We start from the raw sequence: 12,477 nt of genomic DNA on the forward strand, positions 1-12,477 counted from the left end.
TAGTCCTACTCTATGCCAGCACAAGATTAAAACTGATCCTGACTTCAAACCAGTTGTCGATCATCAAAGGAGATTGAATCCTAAGATGAAAGAGGTCATGAGAAAAGAAATATTAAAGCTTCTGGAAGTAGGAATCATTTATCCTGTTGCTCATAGTGATTGGGTAAGTCTAGTACATTGCGTACCTAAGAAGGGAGGTATCACTGTCGTTCCTAATGATAAGAATGAACTAATCCCACAGAGGATTATTACTCGCTATAGGATGGTGATAGACTTCTGGAAACTGAACAAGGCAACCAGGAAAGACCATTATCCTTTGCCGTTTATCGACCAAATGCTAGAAAGGCTATCTAAACATACACACTTTTGCTTTCTAGATGGTTATTCAGGTTTCTCGCAAATACCTGTTGCACAATCTGATAGGAGAAAACCACTTTCACCTGCCCCTTCGGTACCTTTGCTTATAGACGTATGCCTTTTGGCTTATGCAATGCACCTGCCACCTTTCAAAGATGTATGATGGCTATATTCTCTGACTTTTGTGAAAAGATTGTCGAGGTTTTCATGGATGACTTCTCCATTTACGGGTCTTCCTTTGATGATTGCCTCAGCAACCTTGATCGAGTCTTACAGAGATGTAAAGATACCAACCTCGTCTTGAACTAGGAGAAGTGCCACTTCATGGTTAATGAAGGCATCGTCTTAGGACATAAAATTTCTGAAAGAGGCATTGAAGTTGACAAGGCTTAGGTTGATGCAATTGAGAAAATGCCTTGCCCCACAGATATCAGAGGTATACGAAGTTTCCTAGGTCATGCTGGTTTCTATAGAAGGTTCATTAAAGACTTCTCTAAGATTTCTAGGCCTCTTACCAACCTCTTGCAGAAGGATGTTCCTTTTGTTTTTGATGAGGATTGTGAGGAAGCTTTCGAAATACTTAAGAAGGCCTTGATAACCGCACATATTGTTCAACCACCTGATTGGAACTTGCCCTTTGAAATCATGTGTGATGCTAGTGATTATGTTGTTGGTGTTGTTCTAGGACAAAGAGTTGACAAGAAGTTGAATGTTATTCACTACGCTAGTAAAACTCTAGACAGTGTTGGAGAACGTCGCATGGGAAACAAAAAATTTCCTACGCGCACGAAGACCTATCATGGTGATGTCCATCTACGAGAGGGGATGAGTGATCTACGTACCCTTGTAGACCGTACAGCAGAAGCGTTAGTGAACGCGGTTGATGTAGTGGAACGTCCTCACGTCCCTCGATCCGCCCCGCGAACAGTCCCGCGATCAGTCCCACGATCTAGTGCCGAACGGACGACACCTCCGCGTTCAGCACAAGTACTGCTCGACGATGATCTCGGCCTTCTTGATCCAGCAAGAGAGACGGAGAGGTAGAAGAGTTCTCCGGCAGCGTGACGGCGCTCCGGAGGTTGGTGATGATCTTGTCTCAGCAGGGCTCCGCCCGAGCTCCGGAGAAACGCGATCTAGAGGAAAATCCGTGGAGGTATGTGGTCGGGCTGCCGTGGAAAAGTCGTCTCAAATCAGCCCTAAAACCTCCGTATATATAGGTGGGAGAGGGGGGACCTTGCCTTGGGGCTCAAGGAGCCCCAAGGGGGTCGACCGAGCCAAAGGGGGGAAGGACTCCCCCCCAAACCGAGTCCTACTTGGTTTGGTGGGTGGAGTCCTTCTTTCCTTTCCCACCTCCTCCTTTTTTTTTCTCTTTGATATTTCTTCCAATGCGCATAGGGCCCTTTTGGGCTGTCCCACCAGCCCACTAAGGGCTGGTGCGCCACCCTCAAGGCCTATGGGCTTCCCCGGGGTGGGTTGCCCCCCCGGTGAACTCCCGGAACCCATTCGTCATTCCCGGTACATTCCCGGTAACTCCGAAAACCTTCCGGTAATCAAATGAGGTCATCCTATATATCAATCTTCGTTTACGGACCATTCCGGAAACCTTCGTGACGTCCGTGATCTCATCCGGGACTCCGAACAACATTCGGTAACCAACCATATAACTCAAATACGCATAAAACAACGTCGAACCTTAAGTGTGCAGACCCTACGGGTTCGAGAACTATATAGACATGACCCGAGAGACTCCTCGGTCAATATCCAATAGCGGGACATGGATGCCCATATTGGATCCTACATATTCTACGAAGATCTTATCGTTTGAACCTCAGTGCCAAGGATTCATATAATCCCGTATGTCATTCCCTTTGTCCTTCGGTATGTTACTTGCGCGAGATTCGATCGTCAGTATCCGCATACCTATTTCAATCTCGTTTACCGGCAAGTCTCTTTACTCGTTCCGTAATACAAGATCCCGCAACTTACACTAAGTCACATTGCTTGCAAGGCTTGTGTGTGATGTTGTATTACCGAGTGGGCCCCGAGATACCTCTCCGCCACACGGAGTGACAAATCCCAGTCTTGATCCATACTAACTCAACGAACACCTTCGGAGATACCTGTAGAGCATCTTTATAGTCACCAGTTACGTTGCGACGTTTGATACACACAAAGTATTCCTCCGGTGTTAGTGAGTTATATGATCTCATGGTCATAGGAACAAATACTTGACACGCAGAAAACAGTAGCAACAAAATGACACGATCAACATGCTACGTCTATTAGTTTGGGTCTAGTCCATCACGTGATTCTCCTAATGACGTGATCCAGTTATCAAGCAACAACACCTTGTTCATAATCAGAAGACACTGACTATCTTTGATCAACTGGCTAGCCAACTAGAGGCTTGCTAGGGACAGTGTTTTGTCTATGTATCCACACATGTAAATGAGTCTCCATTCAATACAATTATAGCATGGATAATAAACGATTATCTTGATACAGGAATTATAATAATAACTATATTTATCATTGCCTCTAGGGCATAATTCCAACAGTCTCCACTTGCACTAGAGTCAGTAATCTAGCCCTCACATCATCATGCGAATTACATTGTAATAAATCTAACACCCATACAGTTCTGGTGTTGATCATGCTTTGGCCGTGGAAGAGGTTTAGTCAGCGGGTCTGCGACATTCAGATCCGTGTGCACTTTGCATATATTTACGTCCTCCCCTTCGACGTAGTCGCGGATGAGGTTGAAGCGTCGTTTGATGTGTCTGGACTTCTTGTGAAACCGTGGTTCCTTTGCTAAGGCAATGGCACCCGTGTTGTCACATAACAAGGTTATTAGATTCAGTGCGCTTGGCACCACTCCAAGATCCGTCATGAACTGCTTCATCCAGACACCCTCCTTAGCCGCCTCTGAGGCAGCCATGTACTCCGCTTCACATGTAGAATCTGCTACGACGCTTTGCTTGGAACTGCACCAGCTTACCGCACCCCCATTAAGAATAAATACGTATCCGGTTTGCGACTTAGAGTCGTCCGGATCTGTGTCAAAGCTTGCATCGACGTAACCTTTTACGACGAGCTCTTCGTCACCTCCATACACGAGAAACATCTCCTTAGTCCTTTTCAGGTACTTCAGGATATTCTTGACCGCTGTCCAGTGATCCACTCCTGGATTACTCTGGAACCTACCTGCCATACTTATGGCCAGGCTAACGTCCGGTCTAGTGCACATCATTGCATACATGATAGAGCCTATGGCTGAAGCATAGGGGACGGAGCGCATATGCTCTCTATCCTCATTAGTTGCTGGGCACTGAGTCTTACTCAATCTCGTACCTTGTAAAACTGGCAAGAACCCCTTCTTGGACTGTTCCATTTTGAACCTCTTCAAAACTTTACCAAGGTATGTGCTTTGTGAAAGTCCTATCACGCGTTTTGATCTATCCCTATAGATCTTAATGCCTAGAATGTAAGCAGCTTCTCCTAGGTCCTTCATAGAGAAACTTTTATTCAAGTAATCCTTTATGCTCTCCAAAAACTCTACGTTGTTTCCAATCAGCAATATGTCATCCACATATAATATTAGAAACGCCACAGAGCTCCCACTCACTTTCTTGTAAATACAAGATTCTCCAACCACTTGTATAAACCCAAATGCTTTGATCACCTCATCAAAGCGTTTGTTCCAACTCCGAGATGCTTGCACCAGTCCATAAATGGATCATTGGAGCTTGCACACCTTGTTAGCATTCTTAGGATCGACAAAACCTTCGGGTTGCATCATATACAATTCTTCCTTAAGGAAACCGTTAAGGAACGCCGTTTTGACATCCATCTGCCAGATTTCATAATCGAAAAATGCAGCTATTGCTAACATGATTCTGACGGACTTAAGCATCGCCACGGGTGAGAATGTCTCATCGTAGTCAACTCCTTGAACTTGTGAAAAACCCTTTGCCACAAGTCGAGCTTTATAAACGGTCACATTGCCGTCAGCGTCCGTCTTCCTCTTAAAGATCCATTTGTTCTGAATAGCCTTGCGGCCCTCAGGCAGTACCTCCAAAGTCCACACTTTGTTCTCACACATGGATCCTATCTCGGACTTCATGGCTTCTAGCCATTTGTTGGAATCTGGGCCCACCATTGCTTCTTCATAATTTGCAGGTTCATTGTTGTCCAACAACATGATTGATAAGACGGGATTACCGTACCACTCTGGAGCAGCACGTGGTCTCGTCGACCTGCGTGGTTCGACAGAAACTTGAACCGCAGTTTCATGATCATTATCATTAACTTCCTCCTCAACCGGCGTCGCAATGACAGAGGTTTCCCCTTGCCCTGCGCCACCATCCAGAGGGATGAGAGGTTCGACAACCTCGTCAAGTTCTATCTTCCTCCCACTCAATTCTCTCGAGAGAAACTCCTTCTCGAGAAAAGCTCCGTTTTTAGCAACAAACACTTTGCCCTCGGATTTGAGATAGAAGGTGTACCCAACTGTCTCTTTTGGGTAACCTATGAAGACGCACCTTTCCGCTTTGGGTTCCAGCTTTTCAGGCTGAAGCTTTTTGACATAAGCATCACATCCCCAAACTTTAAGAAACGACAACTTTGGCCTTTTGCCATACCACAGTTCGTATGGTGTCGTCTCAACGGATTTTGATGGTGCCCTATTTAAAGTGAATGCAGCTGTTTCTAATGCATAACCCCAAAACGATAACGACAAACCGGTAAGAGACATCATAGATCGCACCATCTCTAATAAAGTACGATTACGACGTTCGGACACACCATTACGCTGTGGTGTTCCAGGCGGTGTCAACTGTGAAACAATTCCACATTGTCTTAAGTGAGCACCAAACTCGAAACTCAGATATTCACCCCCACGATCAGACCGTAGGAACTTGATCTTCTTGTTACGATGATTTTCAACTTCACTCTGAAATTTCTTGAACTTTTCAAATGTTTCAGACTTGTGCTTCATTAAGTAGACATAACCATATCTACTCAAATCGTTAGTGAAGGTGAGAAAATAACGATATCCACCGCGTGCCTCTACGCTCATCGGACCACACACATCGGTATGTATGATTTCCAACAAGTCACTTGCACGCTCCATTGTTCCGGAGAATGGAGTTTTAGTCATCTTGCCCATGAGGCATGGTTCGCACGTGTCAAGTGAATCAAAGTCAAGTGACTCCAAAAGTCCATCGACACGGAGTTTCTTCATGCGCTTTACACCAATATGACCTAAGCGGCAGTGCCACAAAAATATGGCGCTATCATCGTTAACTCTAACTCTTTTGGTCTCAATGTTATGTATGTGTGTATCGCTATCAAGATTCAATATGAACAATCCTCTCACATTGGGTGCATGACCATAAAAGATGTTACTCATAGAAATAGAACAACCATTATTCTCTGACTTAAAAGAGTAACCGTCTCGCAATAAATAAGATCCAGATATAATGTTCATGCTCAACGCAGGAACTAAATAACAATGATTCAAGTTCATAACTAATCCTGATGGTAACTGAAGTGAAACTGTGCCGACGGCGATTGCATCAACCTTGGAACCATTTCCTACGCGCATCGTCACTTCATCTTTCGCCAGCCTTCGTCTATTCCGCAGTTCGTGTTTCGAGTTGCAAATATGAGCAACAGAACCGGTATCGAATACCCAGGCACTACTACGAGAGCCGGTTAAGTACACATCAATAACATGTATATCGAATATACCTGATTTTTCTTTGGCCGCCTTCTTATCTGCCAGATACTTGGGGCAATTGCGCTTCCAATGACCCATACCCTTGCAATAGTAACACTCTATATCAGGCTTAGGTCCAGCTTTGGGTTTCTTCGTCGGATTGGCAACAGGCTTGCCGCTCTTCTTTGAATTACCCTTCTTGCCTTTGCCGTTTCTCTTGAAACTAGTGGTCTTATTCACCATCAACACTTGATGCTCTTTACGGAGTTCAGACTCTGCGACTTTCAGCATCGCAAACAACTCGCCGGGTGACTTGTTCATCCCTTGCATGTTGTAGTTCAACACAAAGCCTTTATAGCTTGGCGGCAGTGATTGAAGGATTCTGTCAGTGATAGCCTCTTGCGGGAGTTCAATCCCCAGCTCAGCTAGACGGTTTGAGTACCCAGACATTTTGAGCACATGTTCACTGACAGACGAGTTCTCCTCCATCTTGCAAGCATAGAATTTATCGGAGGTCTCATACCTCTCGATCCGGGCGTTCTTCTGAAAGATAAACTTGAACTCCTGTAACATCTCAAATGCTCCATGATGCTCAAAGCGACGTTGAAGTCCCGGTTCTAAGCCATACAAGACTGCACATTGAACTACTGAGTAGTCCTCCTTACGTGCTAACCAAGCGTTCTTAACATCCTGATCAGCCGTAGCGGGTGGTTCATCTCCTAGGGCAGCATTAAGGACATAATCCTTCTTCCCAGCTTGTAAGATTAGCTTAAGATTACGAGCCCAGTCTACAAAGTTGCTTCCATCATCTTTCAACTTAGCTTTCTCTAGGAACGTATTAAAATTCAGGATGACTGTCGCGTGAGCCATGATCTACAACACAAATATATTCAAAGTGGATTTAGACTATGTTCAAGATAATTAGAGTTTAACTTAATCAAATTATTTGCTAAACTCCCACTCAAAAAGTACATCTCTCTAGTCATTTGAGTGGTTCATGATCCACTTACACTAGCTCAAGTCCGATCATCACGTGAGTTGAGCATAGTTTCAGTGGTAAGCATCCCTATGCTAATCATATCATCTATATGATTCATGATCGACCTTTCGGTCTCATGTGTTCCGAGGCCATGTCTGCACATGCTAGGCTCGTCAAGCTTAACCCGAGTGTTCCGCGTGCGCAACTGTTTTACACCCGTTGTATGTGAACGTTGAGTCTATCACACCCGATCATCACGTGGTGTCTCGAAACGACGAACTGTAGCAACGATGCACAGTCGGGGAGAACACAATTTCGTCTTGAAATTTTAGCGAGAGATCACTCATAATGCTACCGTCGTTCTAAGCAAAATAAGGTGCATAAAAGGATTAACATCACATGCAATTCATAAGTGACATGATATGGCCATCATCACGTGCTCCTTGATCTCCATCACCAAAGCACCGGCACGATCTTCTTGTCACCGGCGCCAGACCAAGATCTCCATCAACGTGTCACCATCGGGGTTGTCGTGCTACTCATGCTATTACTACTAAAGCTACATCCTAGCAAAATAGTAAACGCATCTGCAAGCACAAACGTTAGTATAAAGACAACCCTATGGCTCCTGCCGGTTGCCGTACCATCGACGTGCAAGTCGATATAATCTATTACAACATGATCATATCATACATCCAATATATCACATCACATCGTTGGCCATATCAAATCACAAGCATACCCTGCAAAAACAAGTTAGACGTCCTCTAATTTTGTTGTTGCATGTTTTACGTGGTGACCATGGGTATCTAGTAGGATCGCATCTTACTTACGGAAACACCACAACGGAGATATATGAGTTGCTATTTAACCTCATCCAAGGACCTCCTCGGTCAAATCCGATTCAACTAAAGTTGGAGAAACTGGCACTTGCGAGTCATCTTTGAGCAACGGGGTTACTCGTAGCGATGAAACCAGTCTCTCGTAAGCGTACGAGTAATGTCGGTCCAAGCCGCTTCAATCCAACAATACCGCGGAATCAAGAAAAGACTAAGGGGGGCAGCAAAACGCACATCACTGCCCACAAAAACTTTTGTGTTCTACTCGAGAAGACATCTACGCATGAACCTAGCTCATGATGCCACTGTTGGAGAATGTCGCATGGGAAACAAAAATTTTCCTACGCGCACGAAGACCTATCATGGTGATGTCCATCTACGAGAGGGGATGAGTGATCTACGTACCCTTGTAGACCGTACAGAAGAAGCGTTAGTGAATGCGATTGATGTAGTGGAACGTCCTCACGTCCCTCGATCCACCCCGCGAACAGTCCCGCGATCAGTCCCACGATCTAGTGCCGAACGGACGGCACCTCCGCGTTCAGCACATGTACTGCTCGACGATGATCTCGGCCTTTTTGATCTAGCAAGAGAAACGGAGAGGTGGAAGAGTTCTCCGGCAGCGTGATGGCGCTCCGGAGGTTGGTGATGATCTTGTCTCAGCAGGGCTCCGGTCGAGCTCCGCAGAAACACGATCTAGAGGAAAAACCGTGGAGGTATGTGGTCGGGCTGCCGTGGAAAAGTCGTCTCAAATCAGCCCTAAAACCTCCGTATAAATAGGTGGGAGAGGGGGGACCTTGCCTTGGGGATAAAGGAGCCCCAAGGGGGTCGACCGAGCCAAAGGGGGGAAGGACTCCCCCCCAAACCGAGTCCTACTTGGTTTGGTGGGTGGAGTCCTTCTTTCCATTCCCACCTCCTCCTTTTTATTTTCTCTTCGATTTTTCTTCCAATGCGCATAGGGCCCTTTTGGGCTGTCCCACCAGCCCACTAAGGGCTGGTGCGCCACCCTCAAGGCCTATGGACTTCCCCGGGGTGGGTTGCCCCCCCGGTGAACTCCCGGAACCCATTCGTCATTCCCGGTACATTCCCGGTAACTCCGAAAACCTTCCGGTAATCAAATGAGGTCATCCTATATATCAATCTTCGTTTCCGGACCATTCCGGAAACCCTTGTGACGTCCGTGATCTCATCCGGGACTCCGAACAACATTCGGTAACCAAACATATAACTCAAATACGCATAAAACAATGTCGAACCTTAAGTGTGCAGACCCTGCGGGTTCGAGAACTATGTAGACATGACCCGAGAGACTCCTCGGTCAATATCCAATAGCGGGACCTGGATGCCCATATTGGATCCTACATATTCTACGAAGATCTTATCGTTTGAACCTCAGTGCCAAGGATTCATATAATCCCGTATGTCATTCCCTTTGTCCTTCGGTATGTTACTTGCGCGAGATTCGATCGTCAGTATCCGCATACCTATTTCAATCTCGTTTACCGGCAAGTCTCTTTACTCGTTCCGTAATACAAGATCCCGCAACTTACACTAAGTCACATTGCTTGCAAGGCTTGTGTGTGATGTTGTATTACCGAGTGGGCCCCGAGATACCTCTCCGTCACACGGAGTGACAAATCCCAGTCTTGATCCATACTAACTCAACGAACACCTTCGGAGATACCTGTAGAGCATCTTTATAGTCACCAGTTACGTTGCGACGTTTGATACACACAAAGTATTCCTCCGGTGTTAGTGAGTTATATGATCTCATGGTCATAGGAACAAATACTTGACACGCAGAAAACAGTAGCAACAAAATGACACGATCAACATGCTACGTCTATTAGTTTGGGTCTAGTCCATCACGTGATTCTCCTAATGACGTGATCCAGTTATCAAGCAACAACACCTTGTTCATAATCAGAAGACACTGTCTATCTTTGATCAACTGGCTAGCCAACTAGAGGCTTGTTAGGGACAGTGTTTTGTCTATGTATCCACACATGTAAATGAGTCTTCATTCGATACAATTATAGCATGGATAATAAACGATTATCTTGATACAGGAATTATAATAATAACTATATTTATCATTGCCTCTAGGGCGTAATTCCAAAAGTTTCGTACCCGACAATAATCTCTTCGTTTGTTCCCCGCTATTAGTGACTTTGGAGTGACTCTTTGTTGCATGTTGAAGGCTAGTTATATGATCCAATTATGTTATCATTGTTGAGAGAACTTCACTAGTGAAAGTATGAACCCTAGGCCTTGTTTCCACGCATTGCAATACCGCTCGTGCTCACTTTTACCATTTGTTACCTTGCTGTTTTTGTAATTTCAGATTACAAAAACCTATATCTACCATCCATATTGCACTTGTTTCACCTTCTCTTCGCCGAACTAGTGCACCTATACAACTTACCATTGTATTGGGTGTGTTGGGGACACAAGAGACTCTTTGTTATTTGGTTGATGGTTGCTTGAGAGAGACCATCTTCATCCCATGCCTCCCGCGGATTGATAAACCTTAGGTCACCCACTTGAGGGAAAATTGCTGTCCTACAAACTTCTGCACTTGAAGGCCCAACAACGTCTACATGGAGAAGGTTGCGTAGTAAACATCAAGCTCTTTTCTGGCGCCGTTGTTGGGAGGTTAGCGCTTGAAGGTATATCTTTAGATCTTGCAATCGAATATTTTTGTTTCTTGTTCTTTCGCTAGAAAACTACAAAAAAATGGAATTGAGGATGCCTCATATGCTCCATCTTTTCAATGTCTTTCGTGAGCATGATGGGAAGGAAAATTGTGGTCAAGTGTTGAAAGAAGAATTACATAGAATGCTTGGCATAGAATATGTGAATGATGAGCATGATTGCAATGTTCTTAGCATGAATTCTTTGAATACCCATGATGCTAATGATATGCAAAGTCACAAGCTTGGGGATGCTATATTTGATGAAGATGATCTTTTTAGTTCTTCCACTTTGAATGATCAAAATCATTTTGATGAAAGCATGCCCCCTATCTATGATGATTATTGTGAGGATACTTATGCTTTGAAGAAGAGGGATGATAAAACTTGTAATAATCTCGAGAACACTTTTGCTAAACCTTGCTTTTTCATTGTGGACACAATTTGTAGTGCTCAAGTCTTTCACGATACTCCCACTACTATTCTTGAGAATAGATTTCCTTATGTGGAGAGTAGTAAAATTTCTATACTTGTAGATCATGAAAAGAATGCTTTAGGTGCTGGTTATATTGTTGAATTCATTCATGATGCTACTGAAAATTACTATGAGAGAGGATCATATGCTTCTACTAATTGCAACAGTATCAAGCTTCCTCTCCATATGTTGAAATTTTTGAAGCTATGCTTGTTTTGCCTTCCTATGCTAGTTGACTCTTGCTCCAATAAATTGTTTGATCATAAAATCCCTATGCATAGGAAGTGGGTTAGACTTAAATGTGCTAGCCATTTGCTCCATGATGCTCTCGTTGTGTTTCAATCCTTACCTTTTATGTGAGCATCATTGGAATCAATGCCTAGCTAAGGGCGTTAAACAATACCGCTTGTTGGGAGGCAACCCAATGAATAAATTTTTCTTTGCTTTTTGATTCCTGTTTTGTTTTCTCCACACCATCATAATTCTGTTATGATTGTGTTTTTTGTGTTCCTTTTTGCGTTTGTGCCAAGCAAAACCGTTATGATTAGTCTTGGGGATGATCGTTTGGTCATGCTGGAAAAGACAGTAACTTTCTGCTCACGAAAAGAATTTTCATTTTTTTTGTAAGAGATTTTGAGTTGATTCTTTTTGCTGCTGATTTCTATGCAATTTCTGCAGACTTCCATAATTTTTCCGATTTTTTGAAGTAACAGAAGTATGCGAAGTATACAGATTGCTACAGACTTGTCTGCTGTTAACAAATTCTGTTTTTGTTGAGTTGGTTGCTTATTTTGATGAAACTATGGATAGTATCGGAGGGTACTATCCATGGAAGATTGAAAATACAGTAACCCAACATCAGCATAAGTAGAACTTAAGTTTGCTACAGTACCTAAGGAATTGGTGGTTTGCTTTCTCATACTAATGTTATCACGAGTTTCTATTTAAGTTTCGTGTAGTGAAGTTTTCAAGTTTTGGGTGAAGTTCTTATGGACAAAGAGATAAAGAGTGGAAAGATATCAAGCTTGGGGATGCCCAAGGCACCCCAAGAGATTCAAGGATGCCGTAAAAGCCTAAGCTTGGGGATGCCCCGGGAAGGCATCCCCTCTTTCGTCTTTGATCCATCGGTAACGTTACTTGGGGCTATATTTTTATTGACCACATGTTATGTGTTTTTGCTTGGAGCGTCTTGTATCGTAGGAGTCTTTTATTTTTGTTGTGTCACAATCATCCTTGCTGCACACCTAGAGAGAGAGACATGCACTCACCGTGATTTTGTCGAGCTTCACTTATATCTTTTGAGCTAGATACTTTTGCTCTATGTACTTCACTTATATCCTTTAGAGCACAGCGGTGCGTGGCTTGGTAGTTGATCTATGCTTTGAAAGTAGTCTCAAAAGTGGTAGTTATCCAAA

This window comes from Hordeum vulgare, chromosome 6H (assembly GCF_904849725.1).
Source record: "Hordeum vulgare subsp. vulgare chromosome 6H, MorexV3_pseudomolecules_assembly, whole genome shotgun sequence".
NCBI lineage: Eukaryota > Viridiplantae > Streptophyta > Magnoliopsida > Poales > Poaceae > Hordeum > Hordeum vulgare.